We start from the raw sequence: 20,339 nt of genomic DNA, 5'->3' as shown, positions 1-20,339 counted from the left end.
CATCATACAAACATGGATTCAAAGTTTCAGCATCTATCACATCCCAAGAACATGAGAGGAAACAGAGGACACAATGAAAACACCTATCGAGGAAGTCCTCTGTGGCTTGCTTTTTCTGCTTCCACTAGAGTGAGACGGCATTGCTCACCAGCCTTGCTTTTTGGGGCATCAGAAAACAACCATCAGTGCACCTCTGTGTCTTGTGCCATCTTTCTACTTTGTTCCCCAAAAACTGCCACTGGTTTCCAACTGAGAGGGACATTCACAGTGTGGGGGGAGACTACACAACAGAAGTCACCCTAGATAGCAATGGAACAAGCCGGGGGTAGAAGAGGCCTCTACAGGCCTGTGGCCTAGGCTTGTGGAAAGACTTATCCACTGGAACCCCTTTCTTGTCCACGCCACATTTGTGATGTCAGTGTTTTGCATCCTTTGCAACTGATGGATTAAACGCAGATCTGTGACTGGGGGTGAATGTTTGGTTTGTTCCGCACTCTGTCCATCATCTGTTCTTTGTGTAATTTCATCTTTAAGTAGGCAGCAACAGGGTTGTCCAGTCTGTCTATGGCACCACCGACATTTTTCATTCTGCGATATTAATATATCGACATGTAGCCTTTTTTTGTAATAATATAGATGAACATTTTTGCCATATACTACTAAGTAATTCTTTTTTTGTATACTTCAGTTTTATTTTTATTATATTTTTGGTTTCTGCTTTCTTAAGTCCATGCACCTCAACCTTATGGAGTTATTGATTCCATGCCTGACTATGTGGAAAAGTATATTTTTGGTTTAGCGATATAAGTTCTTAATTTCATTGGCATTTCAGCATGAACCTTACAGTCATTTTTGTTTTTTAAATTAAATACAAATATTCCTAACTTTGAAGCGACCACAAAAAATCAACTGTTATTATCTTTTGGCTTCCAAAGCACCCATTCCCCCCACCCAAGCACTCTTCACACTGCGCATTTTCATGTCCTTTCTCTCACCTGCACCAGTTTTTATGATGGGGAAAAGGGGCTAACGTTGGATCACATCACTGCTGTTTTAAGGAGTCTACACCTAATCTGGGCAAGGGGCAACGTCAACACAGAAATGTGATATTTTATTCAGAAGTTTCTCAAAATCATAACGTAAAGTTATTTTAGTGCAGCAGTTGTTGGCCAGTGTTGCTGCTTACATCCCTATGGTCCACTTTGCAGTGCCTATAGTTTAATCAACTTGCTTTATGGTCTTGTAAGTTAATGGGACCTTCAAGTGAATGTTGTCACAGTATGTGTCAAAACTCAAGCAGACATCAACAAACAAAGCAATGTTCTAGAATTCTTATTGTTGGTGATGCAGTTCTGGGCAAACCAACTTTTTCCTCACTTTATCTGATGGACCTTTAAGGACTATCTTCAGCTCTTCTAGTATTGGCAGATGGCTACATGGGACAGGTTGTTTAGAAGCATCCATGGGTAATGAGCATGGCAGACGTCTGGACCTTGGCTTTTCCACCAGCAGCGCGTCGTTTACTGTGGCTCCGAAGCCAGGCGTGTGTAGCCATACACCCATGTGTTCCATTGGAATCCAGTATATGACATAGAATGAATAATTGGTTTATACATAAAAAGTAGAAAAAACTGAAAACTACAGAAGCGCAAGTTCAAAGTATGTTAAACATAGAAGGGGAAGAAATCATTCACACATCCTTGGTATATGACTAAAATGTTAAACACAGTATAAGTGAAGTGCAAGAGACAGAGAAAGGAGTAAAGATAAATTACTAAATTGTTCACAAACTAAATCCCATCAGTGGTACTTCTAGTGAAGAGTGGGCGAATAACTGCTGAAAGCCTCAGACCTGCTTAAAGCTGACTTTTCGTAGTCATTTAGCTTGTGCCTTCCCTCTGTAATGCAACACCTTCTAAATCTGCTGCTTAGATTTAGGGTTTCTCTTCTGACCATGCTCTTTTGAGTGATAATCCACACCACTGCCTCTTTCCTATGTGGTAGTCAAACTCAGAAATCTCTAGCAGAATTCTCATGAGTTGATGCTAAACTCTGAACAATTGATCTCTGTATCCCAAGTACATCAAGAAGACATTTCTTTATTGACGTCCAAACAGTTTGTGACCACCAGATTATATATGTGGCATTTATGGGGTCATTACAAGTTTGGCGGTCGGAAGCATCTGACCGCCAAGCTCCCGATGAGGAGACCGCCACGGTACAACGTTCCCACTGGGATGACAGACAGGAACCAAGGTTCCTGCCTGTCAGCCCAGTGCGAAAAGTGAGACAGCATTGTTTCCGGCTCATAATCCAGGTGGCGGCAATGCTGCCCACACAGGGTGCACCAGCATCCTTGAAATGTGCACTGTCGGCACAGAAGACGGTGCGCATTTCAAGAGTGCTCCGCAGGGCGACCCCTGCACTGCCCCTGCGGCCCCTTGCACTTGTTCTCCGCCAGCCTTTTCATGGCAGTCAGAATGCTGTGAAAAGACTGTCAGACAACAAGGTTGTAATCAGCAGGGTAGCGCTGACTTCAGTTCCGCCCTGGCTGATCACAGCCAAAACCGCCTTCATCCCATCGGGATCAGAGATCCTAGCTGAGACAGCGGTCCTCTGGTGGTCGGATTGCCAGGGTCAAGATGTGGCGCTCGGACCGCCACCGTGAGTCTGGAGTCTAGAGACTCACTATCAGGCCCTTCAATAGTTTTTGGGCCTTCACTTTACGTGTGGTGCATTGTATCTACTTTGCATGGCTTAATGTTCTGAGGTAATAGCTCACTAGTTCTTTCTATTCCTGACAAAGGAGAACAATAAACATTTATCTTTTCAAAGGTGTTTTCTTGATATCCATTTGGAGTCAAGTAATCTAATGATATTTTAAGTCCCTCTAATTCTAGTATTTTCGTAGAAACTACTCCCTAGGTCAGAAAATTTACAATTCCTCATTTGCAGGCATGCATACGAACACACCTGGTTCAGGAGGAAGTCTCCTCATTTGTTAGACCGTGGCAGTTTTATTTAAGCTCTCTTCTGCCTACAATTGCATTCACCTAAATATAAGTCCTACATTTGTTTTCTAAATCTCACTCTTTCCTATTTCCAAATATTGGCAAGCATATGTATGTATGTTGTATGCAAAACGGAAAGGGTATATATAGCTCTGCCCCCCAGCACTCATCACACACGCCTCGCTGGTAGGACTGCAGTGATTGCCGGCAGGTAAACATTGGAGTTAACCTGCTCCTGGATCCAGAGACTAACACGCACAGATGAGTCTGTTTCATAGACTTGAAACCTTGGTCTGAGTAAAAGGAAGCAGTAAATGAATTTCCAGTGAAAGTGTTTGACTTCACCTGTGCCTAATCTTTACCTATGCTTTATGGTGTTTTTTGGGGGGGGTTTAGTCATGGTGTACTGAATATAATGGAGAGTGAGATCAGGGAAGGGTTGGTGTAGCACCTCACTGATAAATCCAACTTAAGATACAGCCCTATAATGCATTCTTTAAAAAAAAAAAAATGTATTGATTTTTTAAGTAGAAGTACAACAAAACGTCCATCACATGTACAACATTTCAACTTATAAAACGGGGAGAGCATGCATGTCGCATCACAATCAACATTTCGATGAGGGGTTGTGTGTTCATTCAAGATTGTCCACCTAATACACAGTTGCTTAACCTTACACACTGTTCCGCAGTATATAATTGTACACTGGTCTTTCTGCCACAGTCAGGAATCCAGGCTTGGATCAAGTGTATAGTGAGTAATCCAGGCATTCCGTATCTACAATGAATTCTTATTGAACTGTGTTGTATTAAGTTTGATTTGATTTTAAGGTACTTTTTACGTTTGCATAAGCACTGGCCTGGACAATGCGGTATTGCATGTGTTGTTTTACTGTTGAGTTCTGAGCTCTTGTCCACCACACTACCTTTCGGAGAAGTTTGTAACTGCTCATCCTCGCTACCCTGAGAGTAAAGTGTGGAAGGGCTTGCATGTCCCACAGCTTGCAGAGCCATGGAAGGAGTGATGCCAGTTCACCAGTAACAAACAACCTCAATCACCAACGTTGGGACCCCGTGACCCTCTCTGCCTGGTGCCAACCGCCCCCCGCCCACCCCAACTGGGTCTGACTGGCAGCCATTGCGGTTACTGCTTGGTAGTACTATCCGTGATGCTCTGTATTAAGGTAAATAAGGTTATTCATGGCATCCCTCCATTCTTCAATTGTGATTGGCCCAGGAAATGACTCAATTTTTATCACACTTGATATATCCCAACAGGGATCTGGATTTAAGCGGTACGATAAAGTACCCCAGTCATGATTAGTGCCCTCAGACTGGGGCACAATCCTGCACCAAAATGTACATCTCCTGTTATTTGCTGGGCTTTTGCGGCCCTGCAGTCATCGGCAGGCTTGACACGCTGACATTGTTTGGGGACACATGCATACCCCACAACTCTAAAATGCGGCACGTGCAGTGACGGGGGATACATTTGGCGATTTATCAGGCCTACCGCTTAGCCTGAAATGTTTTACGTCTTTAGTGACGCACTCGTGTGTATATTGGTTGGGTGTGTTTCTTAAATGTACTTACCTGCCAAGAAACTGACAGCTTTGTTTGAGGCTCTTGCTTGAAAAACCACAAAAGATTAAAAAAACGCCCGTCAAAGCAGTGAAACAAACATAAATGGGCAGGATATAAGGATGTTAAAAGCAATAATGGGCCAGGTACAATGAAATGCCACGAAGAAAACATTTAGGTAAATTCTACCATGAATCCAACCAATGGTAGTTGTGATTCAATCAAGTCTGTATTGCCCTCTCTTCCAGCTGCGTGGCTTGCCATGTGCTTATTTTTAGCGCGGTTGACTGGAATGTCAACCGCGCCCCTAGAGAAGCTCATTGGGGATGTATGAGGTGCAGCAGCAAAACAGTGGATACTTAACCTGTTAAAGATAAGAGGGGTTTACTCTTGCAGTTTACTCACTCTTCTTTCAGGTTCAGGACAATGCTGGCCGGCTGCCCAAAGCTCTGGGTGCTTCTTGGAGGTGACTTTGTATACAACCTAAATACAGTATCTAACATCTCACAAACAGCAGATGTTACGTTATGTTATCGCATGCTAGGCTAAACGTGTATTATTAAGGCATCCACGCATCCCAGAAGCTACTTGAGGGCATGGGATGCCCATCACACCAACCGGGGGGGGGGCTCCTCCGCTATGGCTGAGGAGCTTGGTCCACCAGGTGTTGCGCAGCAGCTGCAAAACTTTTATAAGAAAACAATAATAAACTTGTTTATCATTGTTTTCTTGCATAAGGGGCGGGGCCACGGGCTGTGACGAACAGTGAGGGGGGAGTGCACAGCACTCCCCCTCAGTGCGCATGTATGTTTGGCCGGCCGGCTTGGGCTGGCCAAACACACATGCACACTGGGCTCTCTCCAACCCTGTAACACATGCACTGCGTTGCTGGGTTGGAGACAGCAGGCAGAGACTTTCACTCTGCCTCTGAGCACCCTGGTTGAGCGCCTCATCCAATCCTAACGCTGCTTTCATGCTGCCAGCAGCATGAAAGCAGCATTAGGATTTGATGCAGGGCAGCCTGGGAACCTGTGCCTGCACTGCATTCGCGGCAAGAAAGATACTTTTAAAATTATTATATTTTGTTTTCCTCCCCTGCCACGCGCCGCCCCTCTTCCCTCCCGCGAGCCGCCACTGACACCAAGGCCAGTATCTCAGTCTGTAGCTCGCTTCATGCCTTGCTAAGCTTTGCTCATGACTACAATTAACCTGCGCTAAAGCAAGCCATCTTAAGCAGTCTTCTATGACAGAAGGTATGCACCACAGCTTTAAGGTCTTTGGCAGGGAGTTCTATGCCAGGTAGCCAAGAGGCCTTCCCATATCTCCTTTGTTCGCTGCTTCGTAAACATGTCTCCCCTTACCTCTTTAGTGGAAACCAGGGCCACTGGAATTATGCCATTGTGCGGCCACTGCTATTTTCGCATAAATATAGATTTGGCGTAATTGCAGCATGATCCATCATCTGCCGCATAATCTACAGATTTTAACACAAAAAAATAGTTTCTAAAGTTACTAAAAATGCAGCAACACGTGCTGTCGCACAGTGAAAAGCCCTTTGCAAAGCTGGACTGGTCACCTTTTGTTGCTTATTTTTGTATTTGGGTGGTAAACAGGTACTTATGAAGTGCAACCAATGTTCAGATAGTGTTACCAAGTTTAAAAATGATGAAATAGTGGAGTAATACTATTACAAAATGTTCCTACATTATGCCACATACTTTGTCTCTTCTTGCTGCATAATTTACTCAACCCTGACACATAATTTGGCCCTTTCCTGCAGCATAATTCCGGTTGAGCTGGTGGAAACCCAACTATCTGTATTTCACACTCAAAGATGGCAATGTCAGTTAACCCACAAATCTGATTTGTGCACTCTGTACCTGTGGAACCTCCAGCCCTGAGTGAATTAGCGATGATGGTTGGGAGGAGTTACCTCAGCTTAGTTGAGTGCAAAGCCCAACCTAGGCAAGCTAAGATTTTCTATATCCATATTTATAAGTCACAACCATCTTTTCATTTTTAAAATGGAGGTCCAAGGGACAAAAGACGTCACAACAATGTAAAGGTTGGGTAACTTTTTCTTTGATTAGCTTCAAGGCTTGGCCATTGTCTAACAGGCCACTGATTTATGTTGTAGTTCAGAGTATTATTGCCTGTGCACGTCGCATCCAGCTCAAGAACCAGAGGAGGCAATCAGACCTCAAGAGACGGGGAGGGGAGCCAGGCAGACTCAAAGAGTTTGGCCAAGTCAAGTGACTTCTAAGGAAATAGCACCTAGAATCCGGATTTCCCTGCTGCTATGAAGAGCATCCGTTCAGCGGCTACACGGAGAGCTGAACTGAGAGCCCAAGCATCCCTGGCAAATTTTGTCAGACCAGCCCCCATAGGGTGCATAGCGAGTGAACCTGACCACTACAATGAGGCTTGGCGCCAGTCCCACCTCCAAGAAAATCTGGGAAAAATGGTAAAACACAGCATTCTACAACACATTTTCCATTATATATTCAATTGTATTCATTTTTTAAAGCATAGTAAATGATGACCTTACAGTGCGCCAGGATACAGGAGTCTATTGGGGTTCTTCAATGATTCCCTCTCAATCACCCTCTAACAGGGCCTCTCATCTCTCCATAGCTCCTCTCTCACATGTATTTCAGTTGTTTTACAGCGCCTCTGTTACCCACCTAGGGTGTTAGATCACTTTACATCACAAACACATACAGGGACAATGAACCATATGTGTGTAAATCAGTGTATAGAAAATGTTGACAAAGGGGGCTACACAGTGTAGGATTCACATGTCATCCATACTGGTGGCATTTTTAAGAGTGCTTGGTCTGGGAAGCATAAACTCAGTATTCAGAGCGTAACACAGTAGTTAGAGTTACTTTTACTATTAACAATTTATTTCTGCTGAAAGAAACCATTTTAAACAAAATTAGGATAATCAAAGACTGGGAAAAGACACAACTTTCTAACCTGTACCATGCAGTTTGCATGCAGCTCTTTGAGGCCAGGTCATAGCTCACTGTGCCAGATTATGATTGTGGCTTGTGAACTGCACAGTGACAAAAGGATCTCTGTGACAATAGCAGTATCCCACTAAGCAATGCACATAAAATACTGTTCTGTGATCTGCATAGTACACTGTAGGAGGTGGGGGTATAGCGCTACGTGGACAGAGCTTAAACAAGTCGAGATACTGGGGTTTTCAAGTTGATACTTTTATTTCTCTTATTTATGTCTTCCTTATTCAGTCTATTTTATTCAATTCTCAGTCTTTTTCTGGTTTGATGAGATGATTTCCACGACTCCCTTTTTTCGATCCATCACCCGTTCTTCTATCCTTTTCAGGTGGGTCTTCCTGGTAATGGGATCTCGTCATCACCGAAGAAGTGAAGATCCAACGGCGTTGGAGGTGGACAAGGAAGGGAACGGAAAAAGAAACGAAAGGTAAGGCGGATGTTTTTGGGTTCTCTGTATATGGTTAGCAAGGGGGAGGTGCAGTGAAGTGGGAGGGATGTTGGGATAACCACCAGCTCAATACAGGTATTCACACAATAGTGTTGTGCTCCCCTTTTCCACTAGCGACCAGACAAATGTAAAATAAAAATAAAAATAATACTCAGGCAGAGATAGGAGGACTGTTTGCTTCACAGTCCTCCTGGCGTTTTAGTACTGTGGGTTAGAGAGAGAGCAAAGAGGAAAAAAACACACCCAGTAGCCAAAGGCAGGCCTACGAGATAAACACCAAAAAAAATCTTCAGGGCAGGAGTGTTTGCTCTCGCCCTCCCATTTTTCCCTTTCCACCGCCCACTCCCTCCCAAGGATTGGCCGGTATCGGCTTTGTAAGCAGGAACGTACCTGCGTTAGCCACGCCCCTACAGGGAAGTGGCAGGAGATTGGTCCTCTAGGGGCCTCCGAGCCCCGTGTCGTCAGGTCTGGACCTTCTTTGTGCCACTCTGCTGTTTCTTCCGTTCGTTCCTCCGACCGCGCTCCTTCTCCTTTGGGGACTTCCTTCTCTCTTCTCCCTGGCGCGGGCGTCGGTCGTCCGCCTTTTCTTTTGTTGGAAACCCGGATGTCTGGGTTTTTGTGTATTCTGTTTCCGGGTCGTGCTGAGCGGTGCCCCCGGGGCACCCTTCGGCCACTCCATCATCGGCGCGAGTAACCGGGTGGAGAGCAACCCAGTTACATACACATTCTTTGCAGCAGACATATTGACCCTCTGCACTACCTTAGCTCTCTCAAGCAGGTGCATTAATCACAAGAATTATTGGCACTTTTATTGTTGCCTGAAAACTGATGGGCAAACAAAGAACTCTGGAGTGCTTCAAAACCGGCCCCCAGTAACAAAAGAGGCCCCCACCCTTCAAGCCTCCAGGGGAAACGCCGATGCCTCGTTCGCCACACGGCTTGAGTTCTACAATTCGAAATTAGGGCAACACGGCAGTATACTGTATCTTTCTTCCCTCCCAAATCCAAAATATTACTTTTTTCCCCCAGGCGTATTCTGCCAGGTATTTTATGGCAACATTTTTTTATGGCAAGAGTGTGAGATGTGTGCACTACTTTAAGGGCAAGATGTACCAAAGGATTTTACCCATTCTGTGTCTATGGGAAAAAGCTTTCGTACATATGGCCCTAAGTTCGGATTTGGAACAAACTGCAATTTGTGCCTGAATCGATTATTATGGGATTTAGATTGAGCTCCCTCATTAATCAGAAACCAGCCTAAAGTGCAAAAGAAAGAATACGTGCAGGTTTGTAGAAGCAGCTACATCTGTTTTCCCAGGAACAACCCTTGAACGGCGGATCGAGGCAGTGAATGGAGCAGTAACATTACTCCACATTGCAAATACGAACCATTGCTCCAAACTCTTCGCAGACCTGTTCCAGCTACAAACCTTACACGAGAAGTAAAAACATGCAACATTTACTAAAATGTCACTTTATACCAGCCAAAGTACAGTTGCAACCTCCTTCAGTGTCTAACAAACTGTAGTGTATGATTATACTTTTACAGAGAAATATTGAACTTTAGTGCTACTCTTCCAAGGGTTTTTGTGTCTTCCAGTTACACCTCTACCACTTCATGGGTCTCCCTGTCCTGGTGAGATATGTTATTAAAAAACAAAAAAGAAGTGAAATCAGAAAATCAGTTGTTTAATGTCCATATTAGTAAATGTCTGCTAGGGGCAGGGAATATGGCTAGACAGCAAATGGTTTCTTGCCCAAACCATCATTAAAAGAAAAAGCCATATAAGTGGATTTCATTGTATAGTATCCCTCTCCACAGGAACTGCTATAACTACAGTTTCCAGCATCCATCTCAACAGGAAGTGACATCACTGCAATTTCCAGCATCCATCTCTACAGGAAGTGGCATTGCTGATTTCCCACCAAAACCTAAAGGAAGCCACCAGACATTCTGTCTTCATTCCCCAGCAGTCATCTCCACTGGAAGTGACATTGCAGTTTCCAGTATCTATCTCTACAGGAAGTTGCATTACTGGTTTTCAGACTAAACATCTTTATAAGAAGAAGCCGGGCAAGCAGACTTCTTTCCCCAGCATCCATCTCCACAGAAAGGGTGATTACGTCAGTTCCTAACATTCATCTCTACAGGAAATTACCTCACTTCATGCCTTCTCCTTACTTCAGTACGCTCTAGCACCACTACACCTCTGCAGTGAGTGCATACAAACATGACAGTCTCCAGCTTGGACCTATTATTGCCAGAACCATTTCTACATTGCATCCTACAAGGTAAGAGCTCATCATGTGCCTTCCACAGCACATCATACTGCTTATCCTAAAATCACACCCAGACTTAGACCACACAAAGACTCACGTAGTATCCTTACAACACATAGACTCAATCTCATACACATCCAGATACCCACCACACACCCAAACACACTCTTCATCCCAACTCCTAAATCCACGCTCTTCAGTACTGCTTGCGCCAGATTACCTATCACAACCTTGATGCAGTTCTCATCACAGAAAAATGTCTCACTCCTACATCCTCTTGCATCCTAGAAGCCTTTCATCCCACAGGCTACACCATGCAGCATGTGCGCTGTGATTTTAAGGAGGGAAAAGGCCTCACTGTTACCTATAAGTGTTCAGGGTCCTTCGACCTAGGCATAGGCATTCAACCAACTCTCAACTCCAGGGAGCTCTTAACATATCATTTCACACTCTCTACAACTCAGTTTGCCACCTTCCATCTCATCTACAAGCTTCTTGGAGAGAGCAAGGACTTCACAGATGAATTATCTGACTGTCTCATCTCCTCATCCATCCAACACAGCCACAAGACCCTACCCGATGACTTCAACTCGCCATATAACTCTAGTACGAAAACAAAAGGCACCCTTCTCAATCTCATTGACACAACAAGGTATAGCATGCCGTCCACTATAAATGCCACATCCTACGTCTTGTCTTCTCAACATCACCAACCATCTAGTGGTAGTCCCGGCCCCTTAATATAACTCCATAAAAAAATTGCTCTCCAGAGAGTTTAATTTTTGATTAGTGTTTTTGTATCATTAGAGAAGTAATTTAGCTTGGGTAGACACTGCTAATCCAGGCCAATTTTTTCTGGACGACATTTTTAAAAATGGCGGATGTGTTTCAGTGATGATGTAATATTTCAGGAACCATGAGACCTATATACTTAATTTTTGTGTCAAAACATAGGTTTTGGGGGTCAAGTAATTTTTTAGAGACAGAAAATAACTCCTCAGAGCGACTGTTCTGCCATTTTCCAAAATGGCAGCTCTATAATGATGTGTTTGAGCCATCATACTGGTAATTTATTTTAATATTGCTTTTGTTTCAGGTTTTCCATTGATTCAAATTCATAAACATGAGCACAGCAGGAGGTAGCAGAGGATTTTCACCTCCTGACAGAGTGTTCCTAACTACAAAATCTGACGACTCCTTCAACAAAGAAAAATGTGCCATATGCCAAACTAATCCAAAAGAAAAGCTAACATCAACTGCGGCTGGACAGAAGAGAGTTTGAGATGCTGCAGAAATACAGCATGACGAAGTTCACAAAAGAGTGAAACTGATGGATGAAAAGGATGAAATATTTTATCATTGTAACAAGTGCTACAAGTCGTATACAATGGAAAAAAGCCTGGAAAAAAATCATCAAAAAATAGCACAAATCAGTGAATCACAACAACAATCCGAGTCTCCTGAGAAAGCGACGACAACCAAACCCAATGCCCATTCATTTAGAAGATCGATGGCTACCCCTCGTACACCTCCAATAACTGATCAGAAAGCAGAGGATCTTCAATGTGTCATCTGTGGTTTAGCCAGAACAAGGGCCAAAGGGATTGATAAAAGAACAAAGTACACAATATGTGAGTCTCAAAGGGCCAACATCTTTTCATCTAGTTTCTAGGCTCAGTAGGCGCACAGGTGCTTCACCATTTAATGGCTCCCGTGAGCCTTTGAGCTGACGAGCTCTGGTGAAGCACCTGTGCGCCTACTGAGTGGTACAAAAACCTGAGAATACATTTAGGCGGCATTTCAAGCAACCCTGTCTGCCACACTTTGCTCTCCGCTGATGACGGCCGAAAGCCAGAAACACGTGTCCGGAGATACAGCATTCGTCGCACCAACTTATGGTGAAAAACTTTCTACAACATTACAGCACTTGATGCACCCATTTATGGTGAAAGACTTTTTGAAATATTATTTGAATTCATTCTAATGACTGCATTTATCATGATGCTTTGGGGCTATTCGAGCTGAAATGTAAGACAGGGTGCTCCCTTTTTGGATTGTGTATTTAACGGCTCCCGTGAGCCTTCGAGCTGACGAGCTCTGGTGAAGCACCTGTGCGCCTACTGAGTGGTACAAAAACCTGAGAATACGTTTAGGCGGCATTTCAAGCAACTCCGTCTGCCACACTTTGCTCTCCGCTGATGACGGGCGTAAGCCAGAAACACATGTCCGGAAATACGGCATTCGTCGCACCAACTTATGGTGAAAAACTTTCTACAACGTTACAGCACTTGCTGCACCCATTTATGGCGAAATACTTTTTAAAATATTATTTGAATTCATTCTAATGACTGCATTTATCATGATGCTTTGGGGCTATTCGAGCTGAAATGTAAGACAGGGTGCTCCCTTTTTGGATTGTGTTAAAGTCACGCTTGAGTGCTGACTATAGGTTTACACTCAGTGAGATCAGAGAAATAATGGTCAACTTTAATGAAGCTGTATTGATCCCTAATTATGAAATTAAGATTGTTCTGGTGAGAATGTACAATGATAGAATTCATTTTTGTCAGTCTAACAAAACGAATGAGCCACCTATGGTGTTCTCAGCTGATTTGACTCTTAAAGTTCTTGCTGCCAAAATAAGATCAAAGGAGGCAGTAAAATCAGCATGAAGCATTTTAAGAAACGTCCTGAAAGATTTTTTTGGGGACTTATTGACAAATTTTGTGATGCCCCAGAGCTCAGCAAATCATGGGAGTCAACAAGAATGCCTGATGTTCTATTAACATTTTTTACATCATTAATATCGTAGATGATGCTCTCCTGCCCACTGATAAAAGATGCCCTCTAAACACAAAACTGCTGCCCGGGAGTGAGTAAGTCTAGTCTAAAATGTATGTAAATCCATGACCCCCTTTGCCACTGCAGAACAACATCAAATTAATAAACTATTGTGTGTGCAAGCTTTCACACACTCCCCACTTCCCCTGCTCCATGTCACAGAGATAAACAAGCGACCAATAAAGAAAAAAACAAAGTATATAGCGACCCCATCACCTCGACGTGCCCAAGCTGCAGAAAATGATCCAAAAATAAAACAGAAATAATTGTGTGCCCTCCAACTCTGGTTTAGTCTTCATTTTCCTTGTTTTTTAGTGGTGCAACAAACACTTTTTTTAATTTATTTTTTTAGAAAAAATAGTATTTCTGTCCTTCCATCAATAGAAATGCCCCCCATAGTAGTCCCCAGAAACAATAAAACAAACATCTTTTTTTAAACAAAAACTGAGATATTCTGCAGAAGATTCCTGTTTCATTCAGTCATTATGAAGTCTGAGTCATATGTTCCCCGACAAGAAAGAGATCAGAGAGAGAAACAGAAAGAGATATAAGACCTCATTGAGAGGTTGAGGGGAACCTAAAATCCTTCAATATCCAAACATGGAGTACACTCTAAATTTCCTCCTCATGGGCATTCTTTATTAAGGAGTCACGCATGCACACAACACAACGTACATGCACACTCACATCCATTCATGTACACATGCATTCCACACGCCACACACCCGCATACACGCACACAGAAACATACACACACACCCACACCCACACACACAACACCTCCCTCCCCCATCAATATACAAACATGGAGTACACTCTAAATTTCCTCTCCCATGGGCATTCTTTATTAAGGAGTCACGCATGCACACAACACAACGTACATGCACACTCACATCCATTCATGCACACATGCATTCCACACGCCACACACCCGCATGCACGCACACAGAAACATACACACACACCCACACCCACACACACAACACCTCCCTACCCCATCAATATACAAACATGGAGTACACTCTAAATTTCCTCCCCCATGGGCATTCTTTATTAAGGAGTCACGCATGCACACAACACAACGTACATGCACACTCACATCCATTCATGCACACATGCATTCCACACACCACACACCCGCATGCACGCACACAGGAACATACACACACACCCAAACACACAACACCTCCCTCCCCCATCAATATACAAACATGGAGTACACTCTAAATTTCCTCCCCCATGGGCATTCTTTATTAAGGAGTCAGTCCAGCCAGTGGATTCTACTCAGTGTTTAGAAAGTCGAGAATTTCCTTTTCTCTCCAAACTTGAAAAGTCAATTTACAAAAGCATTTGTTTGTATGGGGGGTGGTACTCTGTGAGCTGGCCACATTTGGAGGCCCATCGTGACAGTAATATCAGACCCGCCGATCCTTGAGATGCCTTTTTTTATCAACGGTGTAGTTTGCAGTAACAAAAGTTACTGCCCAAATCTGGATTACAACATCCAGGGTAGATCTGCAGCACAAGACTAGAGTGCTTTTAGCAGGTGGAATTACCGGTTGAAATTCCCAAGGCACAATGGGCAATAGCTAGAGGAATCAAGACCAGAATTACTGGTTTTCAGGGTAGTTCCTAATATCTAAGGGGTCTCCCAGGGTTTTATGACGGAGGACTGGGCAAGGTCAATTGAAGATCATCAGAAAGCCCTGAAATGATAGTAAAGTGAAAAACGTTGTAGTGTAGGGGAAAATAAAATGAAAAGTTTACAAAGGATAGAAACTGTGTTTCACAAATCCTGCATGTGGTAATTTTTGCACATACTTCCTAGCATCTGATATAAAGAGGAATCTATGGGTAGGAAATCCTGGTTTTGTTCCAGATATTATTGGTCTAGGCCTTGTTGGTGGCCCGATCAGTTTGTGTTGTGATCTGAGTTTGTAGAGGTTATTTCTGTCTCTACAAAGGCAGGCCACACTGCCAGCGCTCTCCTGTAACCTCTGTGCCTGCTTTCAAGGCATAAGCCTAAATATGCAGCCCGCATGGTGCTTGCTACAAAGCTGAGACTGACTGAAAGTCTGAAAGTGTCACAGATTACTTTTGGAGACAGGACACCCTTTTTAAATGTTTTCTCTAAATACTCCAGTAACAGTGGGAGCCTTTTATCACCAGGTCTGACACCGCCCTGGCTGTCATTCTCCAACCTCCCTAACATTCTCTCCATGAGGGACCTATTTGTATCGGCAAAACATTATACGTTTGTATAAGTACCCTATATGCATATATTATGTATTAACACTTCTGTTATTTTTTTTTTTTTTCTCTGTGCTTTTCGCTTCCTGTGTGAGCAATCTCAGTAGTCCAGCATAATCATTGTATTGTGCCCTAATGCCTGCAACCCTATCTTAGGTAATGAAAGCACTCAAACAAATTAGAGAAATCACTCTTTGCTTATGTGCAGCAGCAGCAGCTTGTCTGCTCTGGCGGAGGAGCGTCACCCCCCCCCCCCCCACCCCCAAGCTGCAACAGCTGCAAAACTAGAAAAATAAAACGATAATAAACCATGTTTATTATGTTTATTTTTTAAGGGGGCGGGCCATGGGGGATGGCAGGTACGGAGAAGTGGTGTGCACTCACCTCAGTGCACAAGTGTGTTTGGCCAGCCATCTCAGGCTGCGTTTCTGGGTTGGAGACAGCAGGCATAGGCTCCCAGTCTGTCTCGGAGCACAAAGTGAGGGCACTCTGGCCAATCCTAATGCTGCTCTCATGCTGCCAGCAGCATGAGAGCAGCATTAGGATTGGCCATAGGGCAGTCTGGGAGCCTGTGCCTTGTGGACGACAAAAGTGCTGATGCAGATTTTTTTTGTCCTCCCCACCCCACCACCCCCACGCCGCCCTGCCACTTTACCCCACCGCCAACTGCAACTGCTTAGGTGTAGGGGGACACAAAAGGCAGTGGGCACTCCTGGGGCTGACCATAGTGACAAATTAGCCCGACCGAAAGCTTTAGGTCTGCCTACCCATGGTTCTTTGTGACCGTACAGATACAACAGGAGGTCGATTCTCCTGCATTTTGCCATCTCCACCGTGGAATTCTCTTCTGCTTCATTTCAGACTGAAAAATGACCATCTCAAATTCTGGCATCTTCATCCAGGCATATGGATAATCACTCCTTATCCATATCATCTCTCCACTGATGGATAGTCTTACCTGGTCGGATGCCTAGGAGTGGCTTCACCTTCTTTTCTTGGCCCTCAGGACTTTGAATCTTCAAAACTTTACGATCTTATTCAGCTACACTTGATGATGGGCGTCTCCGACCATTGCTCTTGTCGCTGCTGCTTCTCTAGGTCCATATTTGGCTTATGTAGTAAAACGCACTGACTTTAGTTCCATTTCCTTAAAGCACTGTCAAGCCACCCAGGGAGGATAGTAACACTTTAACCCCTCCAAATTAAATAAATATTACTACAAAATACCCATACCAAAGTAAACAGGGCTTGAAACCAGTGCCAGCATGTAAGGAAATCCAGTTTCCTCTATCATTCAAATACTGAGTTTTGCTGACGCTGAACACAGGAATGTGGAGGTGCCCATTGTATCCTGTTTCCCCAGATGCTTACGGTTTGAGTTTTGTTGTGGTAGAGTTTGAGTAAGAGGGTGCTGCTTCACTTTCACTCAGTCCCGGGAAGCCGACTTTGAGGTTGAGTAGGAGAATGTTGGTAGTGATGTAGAAGTACAGGAGGTCAGGCTTGCCGTTAAAGGGTCTTCTCTCTTGAAGTTGTTTAGTATTGTGGTTATGTGGTTAGGTTGAAATGTGGACAGTGAAAGGACTGTGCTTGGTTAGTGTCTAGTGGGGCTTTTTAGCAGGAGTGGTGCTTGGTTGTGACCTTTCAGCAAAAGAGTCAAACTAAGGGCCTGATTTAGATATTGACGGACAAGTTACTCCATCACAACGGTGACAGATGTCTTGTCTGCCGAACTCTAAACCCCATAGGATATAATGGGATTTAGATTTCGGTGGATGGTGTACACGTCATTGTTGTGATGGAGTAACTCGTCCACCAATATTTAAATTGGGCCACCCTAGTTGAAAGCAGCAGAGGTAGTATGGGTTCGCCAGAATCTATTGCTTGGAGATGCTGACCTTTAAAAGTATTACTTCCGGGCCATGGATTGTATGTAGAAAATAGCAAGGATCACACCTGTGCCTTGCTACACGGTGTTTCTTTGCTCCATGGCACTGCTCTTCTGCCAGTGATGGGCATCTCTAACAATAGGGCATGCCCAAATGACCATCAATGATTTGAACTTAAGCTGTTTGTCTGTTAAGTAGGGTCTGAAATGTGCTCAATCAATCAATCAGTGATTTGTAAAGCGCACTACTCACCTGTGATGGTCTCAAGGCCCTGAGGAGGGGAGGTGGAGAAGGTGGGGGGGGGGCTCTGCTACTGCTCGAACAGCCAGGTCTAGAGAAGTTTCGTGAAGGTAAGGAGGACTTTGGTCTGGTGCACGTGGATGGGAAGAGTGTTCCACGTTTTGGCGGCGGGTGTGAAAATGATTTACCGCCGGTTGTAGTTCTGCGGACGCGTGGGACGGTTGTGAGGGTGAGGTCACCGGAGCGGAGATGGCGGGTCGAGGTGTAGAAGGAGAGTCGTCTGTTGAGGTATTCTGGTCTATTGTTGTGCAGTGCCTTGTGAGCGTGGGTGAGGAGTTTGAAGGGGATTCTCTTGTTGATGGGGAGCCAGTGCAGGTCTCTCAGGTGGCCTGTGATGTGACAGTGGCGGGGGATGTCCAGGATTAAGCGTGTGGAGGCGTTCTGGATGCGATGCAGCCTTTTCTGGAGTTTGGCCGTGGTTCCTGCATAGAGGGCATTCCCATAGTCCAGTTTGCTGCTTACGAGGGCTTGGGTGACTGTTCTTCTGGTTTCCGTGGAGATCCATTTGTAGATTTTTCGGAGCATGCAGAGGGTGTTGAAGCAGGAGGAGGAGATGGCGTTGACTTACTGGGTCATGGATAGTGAGGAGTCCAAGATGAATCCTAGGTTGCGTGCGTGGTCGGTGGGAGTCGGAGCGGTTCCGAGATTGGCAGGCCACCAGGAGTCATCCCATGTGGAGGGGGTGGAGCCGAAGATAAAGACTTCCGTCTTGTCCGAACTGAGTTTGAGGCAGCTGTTCTTCATCCATTGGCCTTCATTCCTTCGTGGAGGTAGGTCTTGGTGGAGTCCTTGGTGAGGGAGAGGATCAGCTGGGTGTCGTCAGCATATGAGATGATGTTGAGGTTGTGGGATCGGGCGATGTTAGCGAGCCAGGCAATGTAGATGTTGAAGAGGGTCGGGCTGAGGCACGAACCCTGGGGTACGCCGCAGATGATTTTGGGGGCCTCCGAGCGGAATGGGGGGAGGCGGACACTTTGGGTTCTGCCGGTGAGAAAGGAGGCGACCCAATCCAGTGCGCTGTCGCGGATTCCAGCATTGCTGAGGCGTGAGCGTAGGGTGTGGTGGCAGACGGTGTGGAATGCGGCCGAGAGGTCCAATAAGGGCTGTGGTTTCGCCGCTGTCCAGTATGGTTCTGATGTCGTCGGTGGCGGCGAAGAGGGCAGTTTCGGTGCTGTGATTGCTGCAGAATCCGGATTGGGAAGGGTCCAGGGTGTGGTCCTCCTCTAGGAAGCGGGTTAGTTGTCTGTTGATGGCCTTCTCAATGACTTTTGCCGGGAAGGGGAGCAGGGAGATAGGCCAGAAGTTCTTGAGGTCCTTTGGGTCCGCCTTGGGTTTTTTGAGGAGGGCGTTGATCTCGGTGTGTTTCCAGCTCTCCGGGAAGGTGGCGGACTCGAAGGAGCTGTTGATGATCTTCCAGAGTTGGAGTGCGATGACGGATCTTGCTTTGTTGAGGATGTGGTGAGGGCAGGGATCAGACAGAGAGCCAGAGTGGATGGTGTTCATGATTTTGATGGTGTCGTCGTCGTTGATGGGGGTCCAGGAGAGCAGGAGGTTGGTCGAAGGTTAATCTTTGGTGTTGGTGGTTGCCGGGGGCGTCTGGGTGCTGAAGCTGTCATGGATGTCTGCCATCCTGCGGTGGAAGTAGCAGGCTAGAGAGTCGCAGAGGTCTTGGGATGGCAGGATGTCGTTGACGTTGGAGCTGGGGTTGGAGAGTTCTTTCGTGATGTTGAAGAGCTCCTTGTGGCTGTGTGCGTTATTGTGGATTCGGTCTTTGAAGGCGGTTCTTTTGGCGACTCGGATGAGTTGGTGGTGTCTGCAGATGGCGTTTTTGAAGGCTGTGTGGTTGTCCAGAGTCTGATCTTGGCGCCACTTTCTTTCGAGTCTTCGGCAGCTTTGCTTAGATTTGTGGAGGTCGGCGGTAAACCAGAAGGCCTCTCTGTTGGTGCTTCTATTGGAGGGATTCTTGATTGGGGCGAGAGTATTGGCACAGGTGTTGACCCATTGCCTGAAGTAGCGTGCAGCTGCATCAGCGTCAGTGGTGTCGATGGGTGGGTTCCAGGAGAGGGTCGCGATAAGTTGGTCTTCAGTGACCTTGTTCCAACTGCGGTGGGGGATCTGTTGTGGGCGGTGATGTGTTGTGGGTTTCTTCAAGGAGAAGTGGATGCAGCGGTGGTCTGTCCAGTGGAGTTCGGTGGTGTGGCTGAAAGAGACGTGATTGCTGGCAGAGAAAATAGGGTCAAATGTGTGTCCTGCAGGCCGAGGTTGGAGAGGTTGTCGAGCAGGGTGGCGGTGTTGTTGTCATTGGTGTTCTTAAGGTGGAAGTTTAAGTCTCCGAGGAGTATGTAGTCAGTGGATGTGAGAGCGTGCGTGCTGATGATGTCGGTAATGGAGTCGCTGAACTGCTGTCGTGTGCCGGGGGCCTGTAGACAAGGGTCCCTCGAAGGGTGGTGTTTGGGTCAGTATGGATTTCGAAGTGCAGGAGTTTGGCGGTGCTGAGGGTGTCTTTGGTGTTGGTCGTGATCCTGAGGGTGTTGTAGGGAGGTGGGGGGAAGGAGAGGACAACTGGGAGGTGGGAGGGGGACAAAAAACGGCTTGAAAAGGGGGCGGAGCCGAAAAAGGAGGTGGGGGAGCAGCAGGGGAGAGAGAGAGGGGGAGAGCGAAATTGAGAGAGAGAACAGAGTGAGAGAGAAAAAAGGAAAAGGAGCACTATGGGACAG

Source organism: Pleurodeles waltl, chromosome 12, assembly GCF_031143425.1.
Source record: "Pleurodeles waltl isolate 20211129_DDA chromosome 12, aPleWal1.hap1.20221129, whole genome shotgun sequence".
Classification (NCBI taxonomy): domain Eukaryota; kingdom Metazoa; phylum Chordata; class Amphibia; order Caudata; family Salamandridae; genus Pleurodeles; species Pleurodeles waltl.
The sequence above is the reverse complement of the archived record's forward strand: the minus strand, read 5'-3'. Positions refer to the sequence as shown.